Source organism: Diceros bicornis, chromosome 7 (genome assembly GCF_020826845.1).
Source record: "Diceros bicornis minor isolate mBicDic1 chromosome 7, mDicBic1.mat.cur, whole genome shotgun sequence".
In the NCBI taxonomy this organism is placed as follows: domain Eukaryota; kingdom Metazoa; phylum Chordata; class Mammalia; order Perissodactyla; family Rhinocerotidae; genus Diceros; species Diceros bicornis.
The window spans coordinates 45,573,577-45,598,949 of record NC_080746.1 but is presented as its reverse complement, the minus strand read 5'-3'; the positions used below and the strand labels follow the sequence as shown (position 1 = coordinate 45,598,949).

The 25,373-nt window shown below is 33.2% G+C and overlaps 1 protein-coding gene across 4 annotated transcripts in view; it reads left to right on the top strand.

Annotated features, from left to right (window-relative positions):
• Window positions 1–25,373, top strand: part of TMEM135 (transmembrane protein 135) — a 232,122-nt gene that overhangs the window by 108,304 nt on the left and 98,445 nt on the right. The window lies entirely within an intron of this gene.

The window sequence follows — 25,373 nt, the reverse complement described above, 5'->3', positions numbered from 1 at the left end:
CATAGTTCCATAGAGTTGAGGTTAAGGAAGGGCAAGGAAAGAAAGCCATTGCTTGAAGCTAAAAGCTCTGTTGTATCTAAATTGTAGCTGTCTAAATGACTGATGTTTCTTTTCAATTGGCATGGTTCAGTAATCATTAAAATTTTTTGTTTGTTTCCTCTATACCCTATAGTAAAGTTAAAGGCAACTAAAAGTTAGCTCTTAATGTTTTTAATTCCAGAGCACTTTTTAAAAAAGGACATTACAAATAAATCATCTGATAAAAGTAAACTTTTTTACAGATGGATTTTCTTAGGATAATTGAAATGTATGCATTGACACTGAAACTTGCAAATCATGTATTTTCTGTATGCTATTTCTGGATTAACACTATTGTCTAAAAATCCCAACAGAGTTTGATCAATTTTAATCTTTCTTGTTCTAAGAGCATGTTTAGTGAACATTCTTTAAATAGAAAAATGTTGCAATATATGTTTCAAATATTTTAGAATCTTTTAAATTCAAAAAGCACTTTATGTCGGTTATTTCATTTGTTCTTTAGGAAAATTATTTAACAGAAATTGAAACTTTTTCTCTCTGTATTTATTTGTGAATTATCTGTGGTCCAAAAAACTCATCAGAAAAATTAAAGAATAGGTACATGAATATCACATATACGTTGTATGAGGTTTGTTTAATTTCAGATGACCTTTCTATTTGGTATTACTTCCATAATTGGGTTATTTTTTAATTCAATGAAGTTTTCCATCTACAGTAGTAACAGAGTATGCCTTTAAATGTTGCTCTTTGAAAAATGCATAGAGAGGAATTGATGTGTAATTTTGCCTGACAGAATGGCTTTTAGGTAAGAGTTTCATAGAAAGAAGTATCTGATTACTTTAGATCTTTTAAATAAAAGAACAACAATACAGAATGATTTTTAGAAAATTACTGTTTAGTCCATATGGTAAGTGAAGGAGTTTCTAATGCTAAGCATGTTTCAGAAACTACAGACATGACAAATCGTATTGTGTGTAAGTATATTCATAGCGTTAGTTAGATGCTCCCCTTGTTTTTTCCTTAAATATTCTTATATAAGGGGCTTTACATAGAATGAAATTATTATCTTTATTCTGTATATATTGCTTTCTGTGTTGAATACCTGCAGCTTCTAGCCCAATGGCTGGAATGTGGTCTGTGCTCAATAAAAGGTTGATTTTGTTAAACACTCTTGTGAGTAAACATTGATTTATAAGATTTTAAAATACCCAAGACAGAAGTATTAGTACATAGACATTTGTTTGCCTCTCTTTATGAAAACCCGATAGGCAAACATCCTCTTTGCTAAATAAAAAATTCGAGGTGCCGTTTATTACATTATGAAAGGATTTTTCTGATAAAAATTTCTTTTTGTTATGGAAAATTTTAAACATATAAAAAAGAGTAGCCATCTTACAGCTTTAATAATTATCCAGTGATTGTCAATATTTTTTATCCATATCCCCACCCATTTTCATATTGCCTCCCCCCAATAATTTTGAAGCAAATTTCAGATATCGTATCATTCAGTAAATGTTTTAGTATATATCACTAAGACAAGGATTCCCCGTTTAAAAATATAAACACAAAGTCATTTATCTCGCTTAAAATTTTTTCCATATTCACACTATGTATTTAATCAGTGTTCATATTTCCCCAGTCCTCTCTTTCTCGTTTGTTAAAGTGAGAGTGCATAATAACGTTGCAGTTGGTTAATGAATCTTAAAAATGTTTTAATTGGTTGGTTCCCCTCCATCTCTCTCTCTCTACGTTCCGAGGAACCAGCTCCAAAAAAAGAGTAATGAGGTTTTAAAAATTATTGTTATAAACTCATAGATTTCAACATATTTTATGTGTTTCAATCCATTGTAGTTATCCTTCCTGATGTCAAATTGTCCCTTCTTCAGCCAATAGAAGCCTAAAAACTAGAAGTTCACTCCTGAATCCTTTTGTTGTAACCCTAGTAGCATTCTGGTAAGATAAGATGTTCATGTTGAACATTTGCTGGCCCCAGCTGGAATCAGCCATTTCTCTAAGGAGCCGTGGTTAATTTACAGAAGGATTTTAACTTACAAAATGTTTCTGTGTTTAAAAGTAACCCCCCCCCATGAATTAAAATTTTGATTTGAGTTTTGATTATTTAGACTATATGAGTGGATCATTTTTTAAGATTTGCCCACTGTTGAAGTCAGCCATCTGGGTTTTGGTTTTTCCCCCTAGGAATTTCTGTCACGTGGAATAAAGTTTATCTTTAAAGATGATTAAATTTTTGTGATTTAAGATTTGAATGATTTGTATTATGATACTCATTTAGTTTCATACCTATATTTATAAACAGTTATCTCCATTTTATAAGTAGAAAAACAAAGATTTATAAAATTATGATTTTGTTTTGTTTTTGAAACTCAGTAATTTGAGTCACTTGATTTTTGGACCATTATTTTTCACTCAGTGGTATAACACTTTTAGATTTAAAATTGGTGTAGGAGTGAACAGAAAGTTATTTTATAAAACAAGAGAGGGGAAAAATTAAAGATTAAAAAACCTCCAAGGTTTAAAGATGATGTACTAGAAAATGTGGTTGTTAGTGTGTGGTTAGTATTATGGATACTTTTCATGATTTATCATTAAGTGAATCTTAGCCAAAATAATAGTTTGACCAAGTGCTTATATGATTAGTTAAGAATATTTTATCTCATTGGGTTCTCAAACTTTTTCTGACTTTGAGATTTTAAATGTTTGGAAATGTCGATGCTTGGTTTGTGTCTCAAAGGGAGATATGTCAAACCAAGTAAGGGTTCATTAATAAAACTCTTACAGTTGATTTCCCACAGAGATTTAGCTTGAATTTGTATGTCAGAGGTTACATAGAAGTACTTCACAGAAAGTCTCTGAGGTAAAGCTGGTAAGTTAGAGGGGCCAGGCAGGAAAGCATGTCTACCAAGTTGACTAAGTAGAGTATCTGAAGCAGATTCTGATTAATGTGTTCACATGAAATGAAAACAGGCAATGGAGAAATAGTTACTGTCTGTCATAAAGTATTGTGGTTGGGTTGGAACTGCCAAATCTGAGATCCTGTTGAACTCAATATAACCCACTCCCATGGGATTTGGGGATCTTTCAGATCTTGACCTTAGCTGCCATGGGTCCTCAAACCACCCTGTCTTTGAGCCTAATCAGAATGTGGTCTGTTGTAATGATTGCAGTAAGATGACTTGAAACATGCTGTGTATGTGTGTGTTTCTGGGTGCACTTGAGTGTGTGTGTAGTACCATTTGATTTGCTTTATGGTTATAGTACCTTGTCTATTGAGAATCTTTTGATGGTGTTTTACTACTTTAGATTTCAAAGATTGGAGTTTTTTTCAGCCAAACTGTAAAACTGTAAAGAGAATGTCATGTCACCATGCTATTTCAACAACTTTTTATTGTTTTTGGTAAAATAAACAAAGTCATATTCCTTTACTATTCCTTTATCTAGCACAAAATGTTACTTATGCGTGGCTAGAGGCTGTTTATTTGCCAGTCTTTTACAGTTAAATCTACTTAGATTATATTATACTTTGAAACTCAGTTAATGTCTGTATCTGACTTTGTTTAGAAAGAGCACTTTGTGTTTATGCCACAGGATATTTTGCTGAATAACGTTATTTATTCAGAATTCCCAGCTATAAGTTCAGAGTTGACCAATGACAGCATCATCACAGACTCCTCTTTGTTGTGATGATGAAATTTAGCATATAACTATATGGTGTTCGGATGGCTGTTTCTTTAGAGTGTTGTAGAAAGGGAACCGGTGCAGTTTGCACAGTCATCTTTTTGTTCATGCCCCACCCCCAACATCATCCAGAGGCTTTTATGGAAAAAAAAAAAGTCGTGGAATTTCTCTAGGTTAATTGAATTGAACTGATTTTTGAAGTCAAATCTGAAAAACTAAGTTATAGTCTCCATTTTGTGTTTTGTTTTTTAATCACTCTCCGGTTCTCCTCATCCTGTCTTTTAATGTTTCCATTGGATTTTTAAAAAATTATAAAAGTAATATATGCTATCTGACAATTTCAAAGTATGTAGAAGTATGTAACATAAAAAATGGATGTCCGCTCTTTTTCCTCTTTCATTCTCACCCTCTGGATTAACCAGTGTTAATGGTTTGATGTTGTATCCTTCTTAACTGTCTTATGTTCATCCACATATATAAACATACATCTGTATGAGCATAGAAAAAGACTACATATATTTTGTATCTCTTTTAATAATAAAAATGGGATCATACACATTCTGCATATTACCTTTGTCACATAAAAGTACGTCATGAACGTTCTTCCAATTGGTATATATGCCAATGCAACTTAGTGTGTAGTACAGATACACAGTCATTTATTTACTCATTCTCGTACTGGTGAACATTTGGATTGTTTTCAATATTTTATTTCTCTAACAGTAAATCGAGCATCCTTGTTTATTCCTATGTTAGGTGGATTTCTGGAGGAAGAATTGAAAGGGTGTGTGCATTTAAATATTGATCGACGTGGCCAAATTGCCTTCCCAAACATTAGGACTAGTTTATACCCCAGCATACCTCATGAGAATGTTTTTTTTCCTCACAACTTTGCCAATGCTGGCACTTTAATCTTTGGCTTTTTTAATAGGTTAAACAAAATGTCACTATTTTCACCCTTCTTTTTAAATTCAAACTGCTTCTTAGGTTTCCTGAACTGTTCCTCTGATTTGTGACTTTTATTGGCAGCTTACAAAAAATATAGGCTATAGTCAGAGATTTCGCTGAAGAAATGAGAAAGGGTAACAATGGTAAAGTTTCTTGGTGCTTTGGAAACCTTCTCTTTGTTACTTCAGTATTTACTTTTTCTGTTTAAATGTAAATCAAGCTTATTACGTTCATGCTGGAGCATCCAAATGGCATCACTTTTGTTAACATTCATATTTTTGTAATTTATACCAGGTTTGAGGTTTTAGAAGATGAATGATGAAAAATGGGATAGTATGATAGCACATTTTCAAATCTCATAAGTTGATGAAACTTAATAGATTCTTTTTGTCTTTTTAAAATTTGTAGTCTCATTTGATTTTTTTTTAAACTAGGGGATAGTAAAATTTCCAGGGCAGGATCTATATCTTCTACTTCTGTTTTTTCCTCCACAGAATCTTCCATACTACTTGGTAAGGATTTATTGATTTAGGTTTACTTACAGTCCAGTATTGGACATTGGACATTGATTTATCCTGTAAATTCATGAAAGGAATGTATTTATTGAAAAAGTTTCAAAATTTCAAATTTAAAGAGGTCAAGTCTCACTTAATGGTATTTTTTCCCAACATGGTCACCCAGGCTCACCTGCCTGGGAAGACAAATTATTAATTTTGTGAAATATTTTTATGACCTGTTTTGAGTGTTGGTTAACTACAACCCTTTGCTATTCTCCATCTTTAAATATTTTTCTTTGATATTATTTTCTGATGCCTCTTGTAGGGTGCTCATGGAATTCAAACTAATCTTATTAGCATCCTATGAAGACTCTATTATGAATATAAATTTGCTACAGAAGCCACCACAACATAAAATAAATTCTAATGCAAATGCAAACGGTATATTTAAAATTATACACACATATATGTTATATACCTTCTAGCTTAAGTTTTAACTTTTTTTTTTTTTTTGGTGAGGAAGATCCGCCCTGAGCTAACATCCGATGCCAATCTTCCTCTCTTTTTTTTTTTTCCTTGAGGAAGATTACCCCTGAGCCAACATCCGTGCCAGTCTTCCTCTGTTTTGTATATGGGACGCCTCCACAGCATGGCTGATGAGTGGAGTAGGCTCGTGCCTGGGATTCAAACCCACGAGCCCGGGCCACCAAAGCAGAGTGCACAGAGGTTTGACCACTCCGCCACGGGGCTGGCCCCAAGTTTTATCTTTTTTATATACATTCTTCCCTAAGTATTCTATTCCATGCTAGTCACTTTTCCTTGATTTTGTATTGTTCTTTTATTGTTTTCTGTATATTATCTCATTAACTTCAGAAGTTCCCAGAGGGCAGAGACTATCTTTGTCGTTCTTTGAATTATATAAAAATTTATATTTTCCCAATGCAATATATTCTTTCAATGACTGCATGAAGTAGAAAAATGTTATTTTTTTTTAAAGTCTTATTATGGGATGGTGTCATGCTTTTTAAAAGCTTAACCAGTCCCATGCATGGGATTATTACCTATTATATACCAGCTGTTCTCATGAACTTCCTCACGCTTCCCTTGTAGGAATCCCAGGCATTCTCAGCCGCGTAGTAATCATTATAAACACGTTAAGAGTTTGTATTGTGATAAGAATGGCAGCTAGAACATCTCAATGGGCAGCATCCTTCTGGTAACGTTTACTTAACAAAAATATTTATAGGACTGGGAAGTATGCATTCTGAAACTGCTATTAAAACAGGATTTAAAAAGTCATTTTAAAAGACCAAAGACAGAGCAGTAGATCCAGATTTTCTTTTAAATTCAATCATGTAGAACCAGGAACTACGATTTTAATTCTTTTAAATCTACTGATTCCTAAGAGAGCTGTCTTACAAAAATTTCATTCACTTTATTTCATAACCTTGTCAGATAGGGCCAAAGTTGATCCACCCTTCAAGTTCTTTCTTGCTTGTTTACAGATATTCTCCAGACTTCAAAGCTCTTACTATTCGCTAATAAACATAATCACTGTCTTTGTGAAGCACTTTCTCTGCCTATTCCAGTTTATCTTGGATTGGTGTCTCTGAGGATTATTATAGATAATGCTGTGGAAAATAGAAAACCATCTGGTTAAAAGAGAAGTAGTGGCAGTAGTGGTATTGGGTGAGAGAGAGGGTGTGTGTGTGTGTGTGTGGGACAATGTATTTTTAATAAGAATCAAGCAAACTTTTTGTTAGTTTTTTCTTTAATTTTTAATGGTGTTTTAGTAATTGGAAAACTTGAAACTGACTCTTAGACAATGACATCCAAATACTTAAAAAACTTTTGGGATTTCAAAGATTTACAAAAAAAGTGCCCTAATACTCCCCAGGGTGAGTTTTCTGAGAGAAAGCAAGGAGGAAGGCACAATGTCTTTTCTGGCCTAGTTTCATAAGTCACATACCATCACTTCTGCCACCTTTTGCTCATTAGAAGTGAGTCTTAGCTAAGTACAGCCAGCACTTAAGAAGAGGGGAATTAGGTTCTATCTTTTGAAGGGAGGAGTATAAAGAATGTGTGCAATGTATTTTAAAACCGATATAGTCACGATATATGATTCTTAGAAAATTTACTGTTAGAGTCTATTATTTGGAATTTTTGCAGCAATGTCGATAAGTGAGATGTGCTGTAGTTTGTTTTTGATGAAGTTTTTGGGTTTTGCAATCAGTGTTATAATCACTTTACAGAAATAACTTGGAAGTTTTTTTTTTTTAATGTTTTTGGAATAGATGCAAGTATCATTGGATGTTTATAGTTTTTAAAAGTATGCTAGAATTCTCCTGAGAAACCATCTGGACCTGGGACTTTTTTGTTGGAAGCTGTATACGTAGTTTTTCTATTTCTTTCATAATATTTGAGTTAGTAGACTTTCTGTCTCTATTAAAGCCATTTCTGGCACCAATTTCAGTATTTTTTAAGATAAATTTTGAAAGTAAATTTATACTCAGAAGACTATATCTTTTGTTTTGAAATATAAGCCAATGAAAACAAAAATGAAATTATATACTGACATTTTATGTATAGGCAAACATTAGAAGTATATCATTTCATTAAAGAGAAGTATACCTTTCTTATAGATATTTGTTTTTTAACCTGTAGGTGAAGGCATTGCTAATTAGGTAAATTTGAGTGAATATGAGAGTTTTCAAAAAACCATGTATTTACTTTTTTTCATAGTGTGTGTGCTGTTTGAAGGCATCAGTCATCATATTACTTAAAAATGAGAGAGAGAAGCTTTATCCCATGTAATTTGATATAGTGATTTGAATTTGTTATTTTTATATCTATTCTCATTTAAACAGTCTTGCTTGAGTTTCTTTCTTTATAAAATCCATTTACATATTGGTAAGAATGTGATTGTGTGTGTGAATGACCCATTTTTTTTTAAATAAATATTTTGGTTGTCAAGTTTCCATTCTTTGTTTATTCATTCCCTTTTCATCAAATATTAAAGTCCATCACTAGGTTAGGATTAGATGATAGACGACAGTGGAGATAACTTGTACCTGCTCTTGAGGAGCTCGTGTCTAGTAGAGTCTAAACTAGGACAGTCGTAGTAAGATCTGATTTGAGAAATATTTAGATTTCTGAAAATTGTAAGAGAAACTTAAAAATCACTTTGTCTCCAGTTTTTCTGGAAATTAAGATATGGATCATTAAATAGTTTAGTCTGTTAATTTTTATCCATTTTTCTTGTAGTTTATACAATTTTTTCAGTTTTTTTCCATGTTACTTTCCCATTTAGTTTTCCACCGAGCTAAATAATTTATGAGACTCCAGATACCAAAATTATTTTAGTTTGGTACTAAGAATTGGAAATGAATCCTTTTTTGGGGGAAATAACTATTAATCAGTTGCTACTAAGTATCCAGGGAGTAACTGTTAAGCTTTCAATTTTGTGGTTATGACATTAAGAGTATCTGAATTCTCTTTTCATTGTATAATCAGAAAAACAGAATTAAGAACTCAGTTTTTAAAAAATTTTTCTTTAGTTCACATTCATGTCTTAAGTGTTCACTAATGAGGAGAATTATATATTATACTGGTTTTGAATTTTTACTGGGCCTAGGATCATTCTAGGAGATAGTAGGTACTCGATAAATTTCTCTTCAGTTTGCGTGTATTGAGGCATTGCTGTGGAAAATGAAATATTTTTGTGGTAGTTTTGTTATTTTTGCTTTTTTCACTTACTAGCAGGGAAAGTTCATGTAGTAGTGTTCAAATTATGATATTCATGCTTATTTTTAAAAATCTTCAAAAAATGTCTGTTTTGCATCAAACACATTTAAAAGAGTATGCTCTTGGGTGAATTTTAAACCTTTCAATGGTTTTTACTTCCATTGCGTTTAATAAAAAAGGAACCATTTTTGGCTTCACACGAAAGGCAACATTTTTCCTACTCAAGTTAAAAAAAAAAGGATTGGTAAATGTAGATCTTCATTGAGTGAAGTACTAGGAAAGCTGCTATTTCTTGCACATATTCTTAACATCAACAAAATGTTGCCATAAAACAATTGGCTGCTGTGGTTGGACTTAGCAAGCACTATCCACCGTGCTCGAGTCTGCGGTATTTTAGTCTAGCTAACTATATATTGTTCTGCAAATTTTAAAAAGAATCTCTCAAATCATTTAGTGGACGAAGACTTTAAAAATTCTCCAATTATAGTATATCAAGTCTTCTTATTTACTTGCTATTTTACTTTCCTCTGCATTTTATAGTTCTACTTTCTTAAAGAATAATAATACCAATGCCAATAATAATAAATGGTAATACTGGTACTACTAATAATACCAATATATTTGTGTATAGTGGAAAATGTAATTGTCATAAAATATACAAATTAAAGCAACTGTAACACTAATTAAAATGATTGCCTTTTATTCCTAATCTACTACATTGAGCAAGATTGCTGTTGCCCTTCACGTCTCTGTCAACTGTCTATAATTCTCTTTGAAGTCACTGGTTGCTGCAAGTATGAAAGTAAAGAGAGAAAGTAAAACCCAACCCAGTGTACTTAGAGCTCTCATTGAAGTTGATGACAGTTAGCTGTGAACAAATGTGTTCCTCTCTCAGCACTGAAGTACCTACAATATATAACGTCACATGTAATGGTATGGCTTTTTAGAAAATTATTAGATATCTAATTTCCTTATGCTGTGTCATAATTTTAGCTTTTGCATAGCATCTTAAACAGACGAATTACATCTTACTAAATTGATGCCTGCATATGCCATTTAATGACTGTTGGATTCTGTTTTTCTAACCTTCAAAACCACGTAAGTGTTATACATTTTATCTTTTAAAAACAAACTATGCCTTTTTATTAGTGTGAGAAACATACATTAAAAATTAAGTCTTAGTTGTGTGTTATTTGAAGAAAGTTATTTAAAATATGACTTATGTTGTACCTAGAAACATGAGTGTTGTTTGCAAGATACCAGATGCAAATCCAACTAGCCAAACTTAGGTAATTTATTTGCTGTGAAATGTCTATCTTTCCTTCCTCCTTCTCCCCCTTCTGCCTTCTCTTTTCTTGCATATAATGCAGCCAAGAATGATAAATTTCAATCAGTATGATTGAAAAAGTCATTTCCCCACTGGACACAAGTGAAAATTATTTTTGCATGTCGGTTATTTTCAGCCTGAAGTTTTTTGGAGTCCGCCTCCTAGTGTTGATGATCCATATGAATAACAATGAGTAAAATTTGAGACATTTCAAAAATATGGCATTTGCTTGATACTATTATGGTAGCATTTTAAAACAATTTTTGGTATCTGGGCAAAACTATTTTATGGCAGTTATAAACTTGTATGGAATGATACCGTTCTTTTGGCTAGAATTATTAAAGAAACTAGTTTAAAAAATCCTTCACAATTTTAGTTGGGAAAATAAAATCATGTAAAAACAATATTTGTGAGAGTTTTATTGGGAAATACTTCAGGACTTTGCACTAAAATGTGGTCTATAACTTTCATCAACCTTTGCAATGGTGAAATATTTAAAAATTAAATTAAATATTTGATTAAATACTGCAGGTATGTTAGTATTATAACCTTTGGTATACTTACATCAAAATGAAGGTTGTTAAAATTGCATTTACTATCATATAATAGATTTTTTTCTTTTCACTATGATGAACATAGTTAAGTTGGCACAAATGCTGAGGAAATAAAATTTAAAAGAATGATAGTCACAAAAATCCACTATATGTTTGATTATTTTAGGTTATGCCAGTTTTTCTAGCCTAAAAGTTGTTGTAATTTGACTATATCATATTTAGATGCCTGGCTATTAGAATGTTTTCTTTTGTGCAGTTGGGACCATTATTTTTATGTAATTTGGTGTGGGGGAACCTGAAAGTGAGGCTTAGTTTTACAGGAAGATCTTTTCAGAGTTGTCAGGAAGTAGGTTCCAAATATAATTGTGCACAATCTGGCCACTTATTCAGTATTTCCTGACTTTCTGATAAAATAAAGCCCAGATTGAGTGAAATTTTCAGTGAAACCTGAACTTTTATTAGACTTTAATGCATAATCCTACAAGTGGGATAATACAGTATATACTTTTAGTGGGCTTTAAAAATTACTAAGAATTCTTTTTGAAAATTATCCAAAAAGGAATTAAAATTACTTTATGAATGCATACATACTTTTGGAACATGTATTATCTAATATTAAATATTGGTGTTTATAAATTAAAGATTTGAACACTGAGAGCATATTGATGAAGCATAGTTATGTTTCTCCAAGTTAACAAAACATCAGCTGCACTTATTTATGGTACCAAAAAAATAGAAATAAAGTATTTTTCAGGTTTAGGCTGTTTTTGTCTTCAGACAAACAAAATTAAATATTTTTACTCTTTTTAGAAATTTCCTGATATAAACAGAAGGTCAATAGCTGCATGATTATGTATTCTTTTAGTTTAATGCAAGCAATTCCAATTCAGCATAAATATTAAAACATACCTGACACTCATACAGAATACTGGTAAGTAGTATAAAGGGAAAAATACACTAAATTCCTTTGTGTTGTCACATAAAAGAGACAACACTTTATTCCTATATCAGAATCAAGAAAGGGGATGGTAACCTATAATTTGACATTAGATACAGATCTCTTTCTGAGTCAGCAAGTGAAATTTGCTAAATTTGTGCTATTGATGAGATAGATTTCTTTCTGATGGTATTTAACAGTTCTATTAAAATTAGTAGTTTTTATTATTTTCTTGGTTTATCTATGGCTAGTCTGGTTTTTTGTGTAGCTTGGCAAAAAAGTGTCATTTAGGTCAACATGAGTCTATGCTTAAATTTTATTTTCATATTTAATTATTTGAACTATTTCTTGCAAATCCATTTATCAGAGGTGTCATATGAATACAATGCTAATTAGAATGAAAAAGTTACAAAATGTTTTTTTTTATTTGTATGTTCTCCGAGACGAAAGTTGACATTTTATTTATTTGGAAAACAGTTAACAAAGCACAAATTAATTCCATCTCAGAATCCATTTTTATTTTTTTTCCTGATACATTTTTATTAGAATACTTCTTTTCTTTGCTTTTTTTTTTTTGTGAGGAGATCAGCCCTGAGCTAACATCCGCCAATCCTCCTCTTTTTTTTTTTTTTTTTTTGCTGAGGAAGACGGCCCTGGGCTAACATCTGTGCCTATCTTCCTCCACTTTATATGGGACGCCGCCACAGCATGGCTTACCAAGCAGTGCGTCGGTGCGCGCCCGGGATCCGAACCAGCGAACCCCGGGCCGCCGCAGCGGAGCGCGCACACTTAACCGCTTGCGCCACCGGGCCGGCCCCTTTGCTTTCTTTTTTTTTTTTTAACAGTTTTATTTATTTATTTATTTTTTGTGAGGAATATCAGCCCTGAGCTAACATCCGTGCTAGTTCTCCTCTTTTTGCTGAGGAAGACCGGCTCTGAGCTAACATCTATTGCCAATCCTCCTCCTTTTTTTTTTTTTCCCCCAAAAGCCCCAGTAAATAGTTGTATGTCATAGTTGTACATCCTTCTAGTTGCTGTATGTGGGACGTGGCCTCAGCATGGCCGGAGAAGCAGTGCATCAGTGCATCGGTGCATCGGTGCGTGCCCGGGATCCAAACCCCGGGCTGCCAGTAGTGGAGTGTGCGCACTTAACCGCTAAGCCACGGGGCCGGCCCAGGAATACTTCTTTTCGATCTAAATTTATTCAAGAACTGGCATGCTAGAGCCAGGAGCCTTGGAAACCTTGAAACCCATTAGAGTGTTCCAGAGAAAAACAATAACAAAACGAGTTAATGTTGTTACCTTCCAAGTTCAAAACATCTAATGCCTGAATTGGGTTAGTTGGTCCTTTCTTCCTTTCATTCCTTTATTCCTCTCTCCTTTAATTCTTCCTTGTCTTTTTCCCCTCCCTCGCTCTTTCTCTTCCTTTCTTTCTTTTCAATGAATGAACAAATGATGATTGCACACCTGCCATGTTCAGGCACTATGCCAAGTGGTGGGGACAAGTAAAATTTATGGAAACAAGTTTTAAAAAGATGCTTAGAAATGAAGAACATTTGACTGAGTGCCTAGTTTTGTAAATTTATTCAACAAATTTTGAATGTCTCTTTTTACTTTGATAGGCACTAGAGATTTCCTTGTTTATAAGAGGCTCATAATTTAAATATATTTGGTGCTATAATGGAAATATGTACAAAATGCCATGGGAGTATAGAGAAAGGAGCATCTTAGCCTTCGAAAAAGATTCTTTATGCTCTGATTTGGAAGACTAATTCAGACACATCATGTGTTATTAACATTTGTCTAGTTAATATCAGAATTTATGAATTTCAAGCCTATATTTTTGCAGACCCAGCCTTAATGCTACCCCAGATGGATGGGTGACAGTGGGAAAACATTCTCTCCTGTTACTGAGTTTTCTTCTCCCTGTATTCCTGGGAGTAAGTAGTCACCACAGTTGTGGGCGAAGGATAGGGAAAGATATGTTTCATTCAAAAAATGAAATGTTTGTTTTTAGTATATATCAAAAGATGGCTATAGCTGTGCTCAGAGCATAAGCTTTCTTAGAGCTGCTCTCACATTTCTTGCCAGATTGCTCTGTTAAAAATATGTGTGGTCCCCAATTCATCACCTTCTTGCCACAGTACTTTTACCCTATAAAAAATATTATAAAAGTTTTCAGATTCTAAGGGTTGTTCGCAAAAGTTTATATTGGATCTAACATATAGTGGTATTGATACTTCCCAAAAATCAACTTAAAAACAAACTTTTAAATGACAACCCATGTGTAAATAGAGGACTTCTTGGAATAGATGGCAGTGTATGTTCTGGAGTTTTGATCAACGTCTAATTATTTCTTACCAAACTGATATGTAGAAAGTTCTTTATAGTATCAGCAGAATATAAATAGTTAAAAATAAACTTTAAAGATGATTAGCCACTTTAAAATTTTTATACTTTTTCAACATGTTTATAACTGACAGAGCAAAATCAAAGGCAGTATTCCAAGGATGGGTTTAGAAATTGAAATTACTTGAATATTTAAAAGCCAAAACACATTTAGATTTGTATCTGATCCTTCTAGTTCTTACATTTGCTAATGTACCAAAGTATATATTATTTTGTACTAAATTCTATATACAACAAAATTAAAAGACATAGTTTCTGCCTTCAAGATATTCACTCAGTGGACCTCTAGGGCACCTAGAATCAGTATAGGTATTCTCAAATAATTTATATTACTGTTATTTAATGTAGCCATTTCTATCTCACAAACCAAGTAACACTCTCCCTTCCTCTCTCCCTTCTTTCTTTTCTCCTATCTTCCCTCCCTTTGAGAGTGAATAGGGGGTTTGAAAACAGTTTCAGCTGGCAGACAATTTTGACTATTGATATAATAACAAACATAGTTATCTTAGAAACCTCAATATAATAGGAAAATTATTTGTCGAAATGCTCAGTAATGTGATATGTCGATATAAAATACTAAATTACTATTATTGTATAGATCAATGTAGAAAATACTGATTAAAATTCATAGGGCGTACAAAGATTAATAAGTCATTGTCCCTGTTCTCCTAGGACCTCAATCCTAGTTTGAAGACTAACAAGTATTTAAGAAATTCTAATACAAGGTCAACCTTAATTAGTGCAATCATAGAGTAACGTCTATGTTTTGAGATAGAGTGATAAATTTAATTCTGTTTAGTTCTAAACTTCATGCTTTTTGCAGTATTTTGGAGGAATTTGGAATAGAATGAAAACAAAACAAAGAGTGGGAATGTTAGTAAATCTGTTTTACTGAAAGTTGTGTAGGAGTGTAATAGAAAGTAGGGTTTAAAGGTTGAGATCAGAATTTGGAAAGGTCTTAAATTGCCCTAGAATATACAACCTTTACATCTTTATTAGTAATTTCTTATAGATTTACAAATACACTTTTGGAGATTATACTTTTTATTGCCATGTCAGAGCTTTTTTATTCCAAAGATCTTGTGTTAGTACAGGTGTTTTAATATAAAGGAAATTAACATCAGCATTAAAGTTTTTGCTCCTCATTTTTAAACACAATTCCCTCTAGGATAAATCATAAGAATATTTAAAAACATGATGTGAATGGCCAATACTGAGAAAATAGGAAAGCTCTGTAATTAAAGACAAGTTATTGGGAAGGGAAATGGAAATAAATCCTAGATAAGCTCTAAGATTTGCATTCAGTGTAAGTCATGCTTGTTATTTTAGAACAGAATTCCATCTTTGAGAATATTTTACTTTCTTGACTTTTTCTTTAGCTAACATTCCCATTTTCCTTGACAAAAGATTCACAATTTGGCAAGAAAATTCAAATGAAGATTTTGACTTCCTTTTTTGGGGAGATAGTGAAGACACATTCTTTTATAGAAATTTCACCTTTTCTTAAGTGTTCCTAATTTGTCTTGAGCTATGTTTATAAATGAAATTTGTAGTACTTGAGAGTAGGAAATATAAAAGATTTAAGTGGCAACATATTAATCATATTGTGGGAGAAAGATTTTCATAAGCTAAGTTTTTTGGTTATTTTGTAATAAATTAGGAATGACTTACTTAATATATAGAGTAGAAGAAAAATAATAAACTTTTAGGATGGCCCTGTGAATTATAATTCCTAGTTTTACCTTAAATGAATGTTTTGCATGGCTATTGTAACTGTAGAATTAAAACAGTTGTAAAAGGCACTAGAGTTCAACCAGAGTTAAACTTGATGTAATCTATATGACTTTGGATCACTATGTCTCTTGTTAGCTTAAATTAGATTCTGCTCATTGATGGCAAACTAAACTTGTCCTGGAAGTTTTCAAGAAATAAGTAAATGTTTCTCTTGAAATTCTTAATAATTATTTTGCTATTTTCCAAAGCATTTTGTTTTATTGGCTAGATTTTGAACAGTAGCTATAAGCATCTTCTGGACAAACTCTTTTATGGCAGTAATTTTTTTTACCCACAACTCGATATCCCAAGTCAATTTCTGAAGTTAATAACAGTGTTAGAAGTTCTTATAATTATGTCACCTTATTAGTTCAAGAGAGTTAGTTAACAGTTGCTGTAATCTATCAAGTCTATGGTAGTATTCCTCCGCTAGCCAATTAAGTTTCCACTAAAAGCCTACACCAATGGAATAGAAGGCATATGGCAGTTTTTACAGATACTGGACTAAGGGCACTCAGCAAAGACATTGCAAATTGATAAGGATCACATAAAGTTATGCCATATTTGACAACTAGGATGGTGACTTGGGCATGAAATTATTATTTACTTTTTAAAAATAAAGTTGTAATATTTTTATTAGCTTCTTTAACTGTAGAAGTGTTTTCAAGCTATTGTTCCTTAATCGTAGAAACAAGCGTTTCTCTGCAATTAGGCATATTTTACCTACCAGTAAAATGCAGTTATGCCACTTTACAAACAGGCTAATTTTACGAGAGGAATATACTTACAAGACGTATGTTCTCTCTCTGTGTAATTGCTTGTGTGTGTGTGTGTGTTTGTGTGTGTGTATGTGTATATATACATATATATGTGTATATATATATTTTTAACATTTTTCGCCATTTTAACTGTTACTTTGTAGTGTGATACTTTTCTGTGAATGTTTTTGTTTGGATAAAAACCTATGGTGTATGAAAAAAAGTATATATGTGCTTGAATTGTGTATTTTCTTTTTTTCTATATTTGGAAAGAATTGTGAAATGCTATAGGAACTACTTTTCGGAAAATTAATTCATAATTCAGTACTTGAATGACTTTATGTTCGTTTATCACTTTTCTTATATTCATCCATGTCTTTGGTGTATTAACATAATTATTAGTATGAATGACCTTTTATCATGATTTCTGTCTTAATGAAGACAAATTACTAATTTATGTTTTGAGGGAGAAGAATTTAACCTCAAATCCTAGGTTTGCGATCGTTATTCTTTCAGCTCTACTTTTGCTGAAATGGTATGACATCATCATTGGAAATTTGGGCTGTTGCTCGACAATGAACTTTTGTTTTTCAAAAAGCTATTCATAAAGAAGGAGACACGGTCAGACTACCTTTTGCAGTCTAAAGAATGCAGCACTGACGATAGAGAACTTTCTTAGATTCTAGACACTGGGAACTCCATGTGCAATGCTATTACAAGTGGTTTAATGTTTCTGAATAGCGTAGGTTAGAGAGAGTGTCAAGAGGATGGAAACCTCCTTGTATTGACCTGTTTGAGACAGTGCATTCATGTCAAAAACTAATCAAGTGCAGCTGCAAGATTAATTGTGTGGGGAAGCTATAAACATAGAAAGCTGTGACCTCTGCTCAAGCTCTGTTTTATGTACAAGCATTCACTTTGGAACTACTGACTATGAACTTGAATGAACAATAATTTACTCAATTGAGCATACAGTAGTGGTATTTGATAATTACCGAGCTTGTAGGGCATGAGATAGACACTTAGAGATTTCTAGTTGAGGCATTTGAAGAAGCTAGAGTAGGCCTGAGTAAATGAGAAGAGGGAGAAAAGAACTTGGATTTGTAGAGCCATGAAAGAAATTTGCCGTTGTCTACCTTTGAATCTTTTTCTTGAGCCTGTTTACTTACAATGGAATTTCACTTTACCCTTCAATGTAACTTGCCTTCTTCTCTAAGTCTCATTTATAATTGTTAAAAATCCCTCATTAAAATATGGAATTATTAGTAATTCTCAACTCAATAATTATCTTACAGAAGTGAAATACTATTTTTAAATTATGAGATAGTTAATTTTTATTTTTAATAGGAAATATCTTATCCACCTAAATATTTAGGCTTTGGGCTTTGTCCACATACCTCCAAAAATCTTACTATTTGGAAAGTAACCTAACTGGATATTTGAATTATCTCATTAGGTTTTTGGTAATCTTAGAATTCAAGATTGTCAAAAGTTATATAATGATTTATCTTTATAGTGTATATTATTTTATGATTTATTTTAGTTTTTTGTTTGTTTTTACATTAATAGATTTTATTTTTTAGAACAGTTTTAAGGTTCACAACAAAATTGAGTGGAAAGTGTGGAGAGTTCCTGTATTACCCCTTCCCTCTCCCAGCCTCCCTCATTATCAGTGTTTCCCACCAGAGTGGTAAATTTATTACAATTGAAGAACCTACACTGACACATCATTATCAAGCAAAGTCTATAGTTTGCTTTAAGCTTCAGTCTTGGTGGTGTTCCTTCTATGGGTTATGACAAATCTCTAATGACATGTATCCATTGTTATGGTGTCATACAAAGTAGTTTCACTGTCCTAAAAGTCTCGTGTTCTACCTATTCATCCTTTCTGCCCCACAAACACCTGGCAACCACTGATCTTTTTACAGTCTCTTTGCCTTTTCCAAAATGTCATATAGATGGAATCATACAGTATGTAGCCTTTTCATTGACTTCTTTCACTTAGTAATATGCCTTTAAGCTTCCACTGTGTCTTATTGTGGCTTGATAGCTCATTTCTTTTTAGTCCTGAATAATATTCCGTTGTATTCTTTTAGCTTTTAGGAAGGGAAGAAAGCTTACATGTGTTAGTGCTGTTATTTTTAAAAATTTCCATTTTAATTTTCACTCTTGCTAAGTAAAGTACAGTTATTCTTATTTGCCCATGAGGAAACTGAGGTACAGAGAAGTTATATAACTTTCCCAAAATCACCTTGCTGGAAATTGTAAATCCAGGAATTGAATCCCAGAAGACCTTGTTACTGCTACATCATCCTGTCTTAGAGAATATGTAACATATACAAAATCTTATATGTTGTAATTTTAAGTGCAACTTCATTTTTATTAAAAATACAGTGTTTTTACATCTTTCATGTTCCATTAACATTTTTTGTATGGAAAATTCATAAACTGCTTTTGGAAAAGAGTGTAACGAGTCTGTTTAGAATGAATTGCCATTTTACTGATGTTTTAAATAGAGTCTTAGTAGATGCAGTTTAAATTTCACAAACATTAAGATTTCATTCAGTACAAAGCGTTCCTTGGCTTTCATCCTTGTGTAATCTTGTGAATTTTGTATCTTTCCTGATGCAGTCAATGAATATAACGTGGTAAGTGTTAAGGTCATTGTTAAGACACCTGCTACTTGGAGAAGTTAATTTTATCATATGATGACAGCCAATGTCAGCAGTACATTATGAAGGCTCATACTTTGGGAAATGTGAGAAGTGATTTAGGTTCATGTTTAACGTGCCTTTTTTCCCTCATATTTTCAGAAAACTGATGCTTGAAAAAATTACATACATAATTAGGACATCGAAAAAGTTCACTTAGTTTGCTAAAATATGTTAATACTGAATTTATATTAAGCCATCCAGGAACTTTATGTTAATAACCATTAAAGAGGTATTACACGTGCTAGTACTGTAATGGAATCTGTCATATGACTACATTTTCTTAAACATAGTAGGAGATTTAAAAACATACCCAGACATACGTATACACACGCACTTTTGGTGTTTATTTTAAAGAAAATTCTGTAAAAGTATTTCTGTCATTACCACTTTAGTAGTTTGCAGTTTTAATCTGTGTAACTGTTAAGGGGCAGTGGCAAAACATGTATGTATATATGTAAAATATGCCTCTCTATTATGCAGATGTGTGTTATAAGATACTGCATATAAATAATAATGATTGACATTTGTTGTTAAGCACTATGCTAATTTACTTATGTTGACTTTCTTATTTAGTTTAACATCAATGACCTATGAAGTAGATGCTATTGTTATTTTCGTTTCACAGAAAACCCTGGCTTGAAATTGATTAAATGCCACATGGTCACACTCTTGATAAATGGGATATTGTCAATAATTGTAAAAGATCTGAGATTTTACCCTGCTTGCAAGGCAGCAAGTTAGCCTGCCATAGTTTCATGGGTGCTGGCTGAAGACATGAGATTTCTGGTCAGATCCAAAAGACTTTATTACTCACAGCAATATCAGTAGACAGAATATCATCATTTTCTTATGATGGTTCCTTGAACCCCAGTTTTCCTAGGGTGAGGTGAAGAGGGTCAGGTGACATCTGCAAACAAAATAGATTGCATGACAGAACTCTGAGCCTGGGGAACCCAAATCTTTTATAATGGGCAGTAAGCATGCTGTTTTGCTCCACAGCAAAAAACTGTATCCTCCAAAGTTATTCACTGTATGTAGACATCCTTGAAAGATAGTCTGGAACAAAAGATGAGTGCCTCTCTTGCAGAAGCATGAAAAAAACTTGTGCAGAATTCTCCCTCCCGCCCCAATCATATGTTGGTAGAATGACTCCAGGGGGAGTCTCTTAACTACTCTTTGCTGTAGTGTCTCCTAGAGTAAAATATTTTTGCCTTTATTCTTTCTTTTCCTTTTCTCCTCTATGTAGTCTTTTTTAGGTTCTTCTCAATCATTCAAATAATTTTTAGAATTATTCTTTTCTCTGCGGCTTCACTGCCATTACCCATTTCTGAACCCTTGTCCTCTTTTGACATAGTTACTGCAGATAATCTGGGAGGTCTTTTCCCTTGCTTCTTTCTTTCCTCTCTCATTCATTTTGTTTTTGGCTAAAATGCCTCTTTCTGAAAGTCATTTATGAATCTGTAATAGATTTACTTAGCCAGTCTTTTTTCAATGAATGAATGGATTGAATATTCATACAAGTATTCCATCAAATCCAGGCCCTTTGGCCTAGTATTTAAGGCCATCTATAATTTGTTCCTTTCTTGTCTAGTCACCTTTTCTTCCTACTGCTTCCCTACAGAGTACAATATAACACTTGTTCCTATAACTATTCTTTCTTCATATTGTTTCTTCTGTCTGAAGTGCCCTTTGTAGTTCTTTTCTGAATTCTACCTGTTCTGTTCTACCGTTTCTGTGAAACTCTCTCAGACAATACTGAATGTGCATTCTGTGAGCTCTTACTCTGTTTTCAATGTATTTATTGTTTAATGCTAATTCTTGAATTAAAATCATTTTTGCTAGTTTTGTCTCTGCCAGAAGTCAGAGACTGTCATCTATGTTCTTTGTATATCTGGAGAAAAACGTGGTGGCTGTGAGCTTCAGAAGAAATGAGAAGTTACATAGATGGAAAAAAATAGAGGTATAGAGATAGTTGTAATGATGACATGGGAACATGTTTGAAACATAGGGTTGTTTTAGGGAGTAATGTGAGGGGAGATGGACTAGATATAAGATTGTTTGATGGAGTGGTAGCTGTGGATTTTCAGTAGGCAAAAGGACCTATTGTAGATATTTGAGTAAGATTAGTATGATGAAAATGGTGCATTAGGAAGACGTGTCTGTCAGTTTACTATGAATTGGGAGAATTGAATACTGAGAAACCAGCTAGAAGATGTTTGTAGTTTTCTAGATAGTGATGAGTAGCATAGATACTCTAGTGTCAAAACTAATACTTTGGGGGGATCAGAGGTTGGAGTAGGGTGGAGGCATTGTCGTTTTTGTAGAGAGACATAATTAAATACCACAGTTTATGTGAAACTCTTTATTCTTTGCAAGTTTGATACAGCAAGCTATATTGTAGCCAGACTCTTGAAAAATATCAGTTAATTGCTTAACATTTGTGATGCTAATGTCATAGGCCCTAGAGATAATACAGATGAATAAGATACAATCTCCCGTTTTTCAAACCTAAAATAAAAGTTGGCTGAACATAGTAATTTGTTAGATTTTGTTCTTGTTCTGTATCCATTCCTTGTCATGAGTCCATGTCACATGCTCTACCCCTCACTATTTCTCAACATGCTCCTTGTCAAAAGATAGGAATTGAGCAATTAGGTGAAATAGTGAGAGCCTTGGTGACTCTTCATCCTCCTTGAGGTCTCAGAGATAACCTCTTTGGCAGATAGGAGGCCATGGGGATTCACCTTCTCACTAATTGTAATAAATCTTCATTTTCTTTTTATCACCATATCTGGCTGGTCACTTATGTTTGCACAGGTGGTTGTGAACTACTGTTCTAGTCATTTAAAATGTGATTCATTTTGTAATACTTTTGTTGAAACACAGCATTTCTTAAAATGAGGAAATGATGTGCATCTGGTTTGAAAAGACCATACTCTGTTCCAGATTGTTGGCAAAACTTCAGAAACTGCATCTGAGAGTAATATGTAGTAATTTGTGAGATGCTATGATTTAGTGTTCAGTAATGCTAGTAATACATGTCTGTATACAGTGGATAAAAATTGAGAATTGCGAAAATTTGTTATAATTAATCTCAGATTACTCCAGGACTATAGAAAGGCAAACGATGGTACATTTAACTCATTCAGGAATTTTTGAATGTTATGCTCTTTTCTTTCTATCTCATGGTACAGATTATTTTAATAATTGTTCAGAGATGAAGATTTATTAAATGAAGCAGTGTAAAAAAAAATCTCACAGTGAAGGCAAATTTCTCTGAAGTATCCGTAATGTGACCCGTGGTATTGCTAAGAGGCAAATCAGAAACATCTGTTAGGAATGTTCACATTTAATGTTAGTTTAAGAATATTTATTACAACAAAAGAATATTTATTACATACATATAGTATAGTTAACCAGAATAAAAAGTTTAGTCTACATAAGTTTAATTTGTAAAGATATTTTGGCAGGATACTAAAACTATTATAGCAGGAACCATTACTTCTGGAATTTTATTTTTGTTTTCATGCAAGTCTTGTGTGATACATTGTAATTGTGATAGATGACTATTTGAACTTGAAATTATCTCCATGCCTGGGCTCTTTATTTCGATGTGTATTTTTATTTTAGTACGTATGGTAGAACCTGTGTTGGTCAGAATAGCCCACTTAAAGGCAAGGTTAATAAAAATTCTCTCTCCCTAGCCTGCTGTGGTACCGAAAATCGTGAAGACATGCATTTTATCTGGGCAAGACATGATGAGACAGGAGACCTGCTAAAGTAATTAGCTAGCTGCTACTTTTAGCAGGGATTTTTCTGATTAAATTTATTGATGATTAGTATGGAACCGAATGCTGGGGGAATGGAACAAAGGATGAGGGAAGGGAGGTAGGATGCTTTTTAGAACTTGTAGCTCAGAAACATTTTACTTTGGAGCCTTGGGCTATTTGCTTTGGGACATAGGGCTCTTGGGATGGACTCTGCAAGCAGCACCAAGGATAAACTTTGCTTACAAAGTTTTACCTAGGGTTGGTGAAATTAATAATTTTGCTTTTGTATTGCCCTTGGAAGTTCTGCTGTGATCCTCTTACCTTATGGCTCTTGTTCTGATTCCCTGTGATCTTTGCTGTACCTGAAGTAGTTTCAGTAGACTTTCCAGGTGTCCCTTAGACCTCTCTTTGGGATTCAAGGACCCATGTTTCTATTTAATGATTTGTCATTAGTTAACATTGTTTACTTAATCAAAAGCATATATTTTCCAAACTATAGTAACAACAATCACCACCATTTATTGAACCTTATCCTTGTGCCAAGTAGTGTGCTAAATGCATTGCATAGATTTGTTATTTTAAGTCCTCAAAACAGCTCTAAAGGTATGCATCCTTAGCCCCTATGAAACTGAGGCTCAGAGAGGCTATCTTATTTGCCTAAGGTCACACACAACAAGGCCTTCAAAGCCTTAGTACTTTCCATAATAACATACTTCCTCTTGGAATTTGAAATTTTTAATGAAGTTGGATTTTCTCATTTGACATAAATATACTGTTTATTACCATCACATAACTGTATACTTTTCATATCTGCCTAGTTCATTGAATATTTTAAACACAGAGCTCTCACTGCTGTTGCTAAGTTCTATAACCTTGGTCTTATATTCCTGGGCATCCTATTGTCATGGACTTAGATTCGTAGATTGGAAAGTATATTGAAGAGAATTAGGAAAAGAACATACAAAGTGAGGAGATCCTATATTATTGAGGAGCCTGCAAGAATAATTACAGAATTTGGTAACTTAGACCCATTCACTCTCTTGAGTTGGTGTGCATTGTCTTTTCTTTGTCTGTTCCTTTTAAAGATCATTTAGCTGATTGGGAGAAGGAGGTTGGGAAGAGAGGGAACAATTAAAGAGATCTGTTTTTAAACCACTCTTTCTTATTGAGCCCTTGTTTGTAAAGATTGCCAGGTATAAAGCAGTGAAATTCTCTTGAAATAGTATAGCATGATAGTAAGTTGGTAAAGAGAGGACTCTTTGACTTCATAGCTGTGAGATCTTGGGCATTTTTATTAACTTTTTTGACTGTATTTTCTCATGGAAAATGGGCATAGTGATATGTACTCATGTGATTATTAAGAGGATGAAATCAGATATTATACATCTGTCTATCCATGTACAGTATAAAGAATAAGGCATGATACATAGCAAACATCCAATAGTATAGTTAATCTGCATAAAAGCCATTGGTTTTTGAATAAAATTTGTAGAACTGTTTCAGTTTTGAACTATTAAAAGATAAACTGAGGCACATTAAAATTATGCGAGTTTGAGCAAACATCAATTCTAATGGGGCAACACCATACTGAAAGTGATTAGGAGTGCTCTAGAGAGGAGCCACGAGAAAGGCTTTTATAGAGCAGACATGGAAGCAATGCAGGGAAATTATTTGATTGGCTCTAGCTTAAGCCATTGCCTTATTTGGGAAAGCCTAGTTGGCTGTTGTGATTGGTTGTTCTTAGGTTTCGCTTTCTTAACCTTGAGGCATTTACAGGAATGTATTCTGGCTTAGGTTTCGGTTTGCTTATGTAGTCTGCCAAGGCATTAGAGTCACCTCAGTCTAAAGGCTGCCTTGTTTAATTACTTTAACATTACTCAAATGAGCTTTTCTGCATTTTTTTTTCTTGCCAGTAAATGGTGGTAACTGAATACCTCTTGCCCCAGTTGTGAGAGTCACAAAATGGATTACAGCAGAGATATGTAATTACTGTGAAGGATCAGATTGGTTCCTAGGTCAGAATAAAATTTGACCGAAATATAATTGAATATATTAATAATTCTAAAGGGGAACTTTGTAAATTACAAAGAGTGTTGGTCATTCAAGAGAGGGAGAACCAGGAGTTACAGATCAAAAGTTAGCAATGCCAGTATAGTAGAGAGATACTATGGCCCAAGAATATAAATATCTTGTCTGTGATAGGTGTA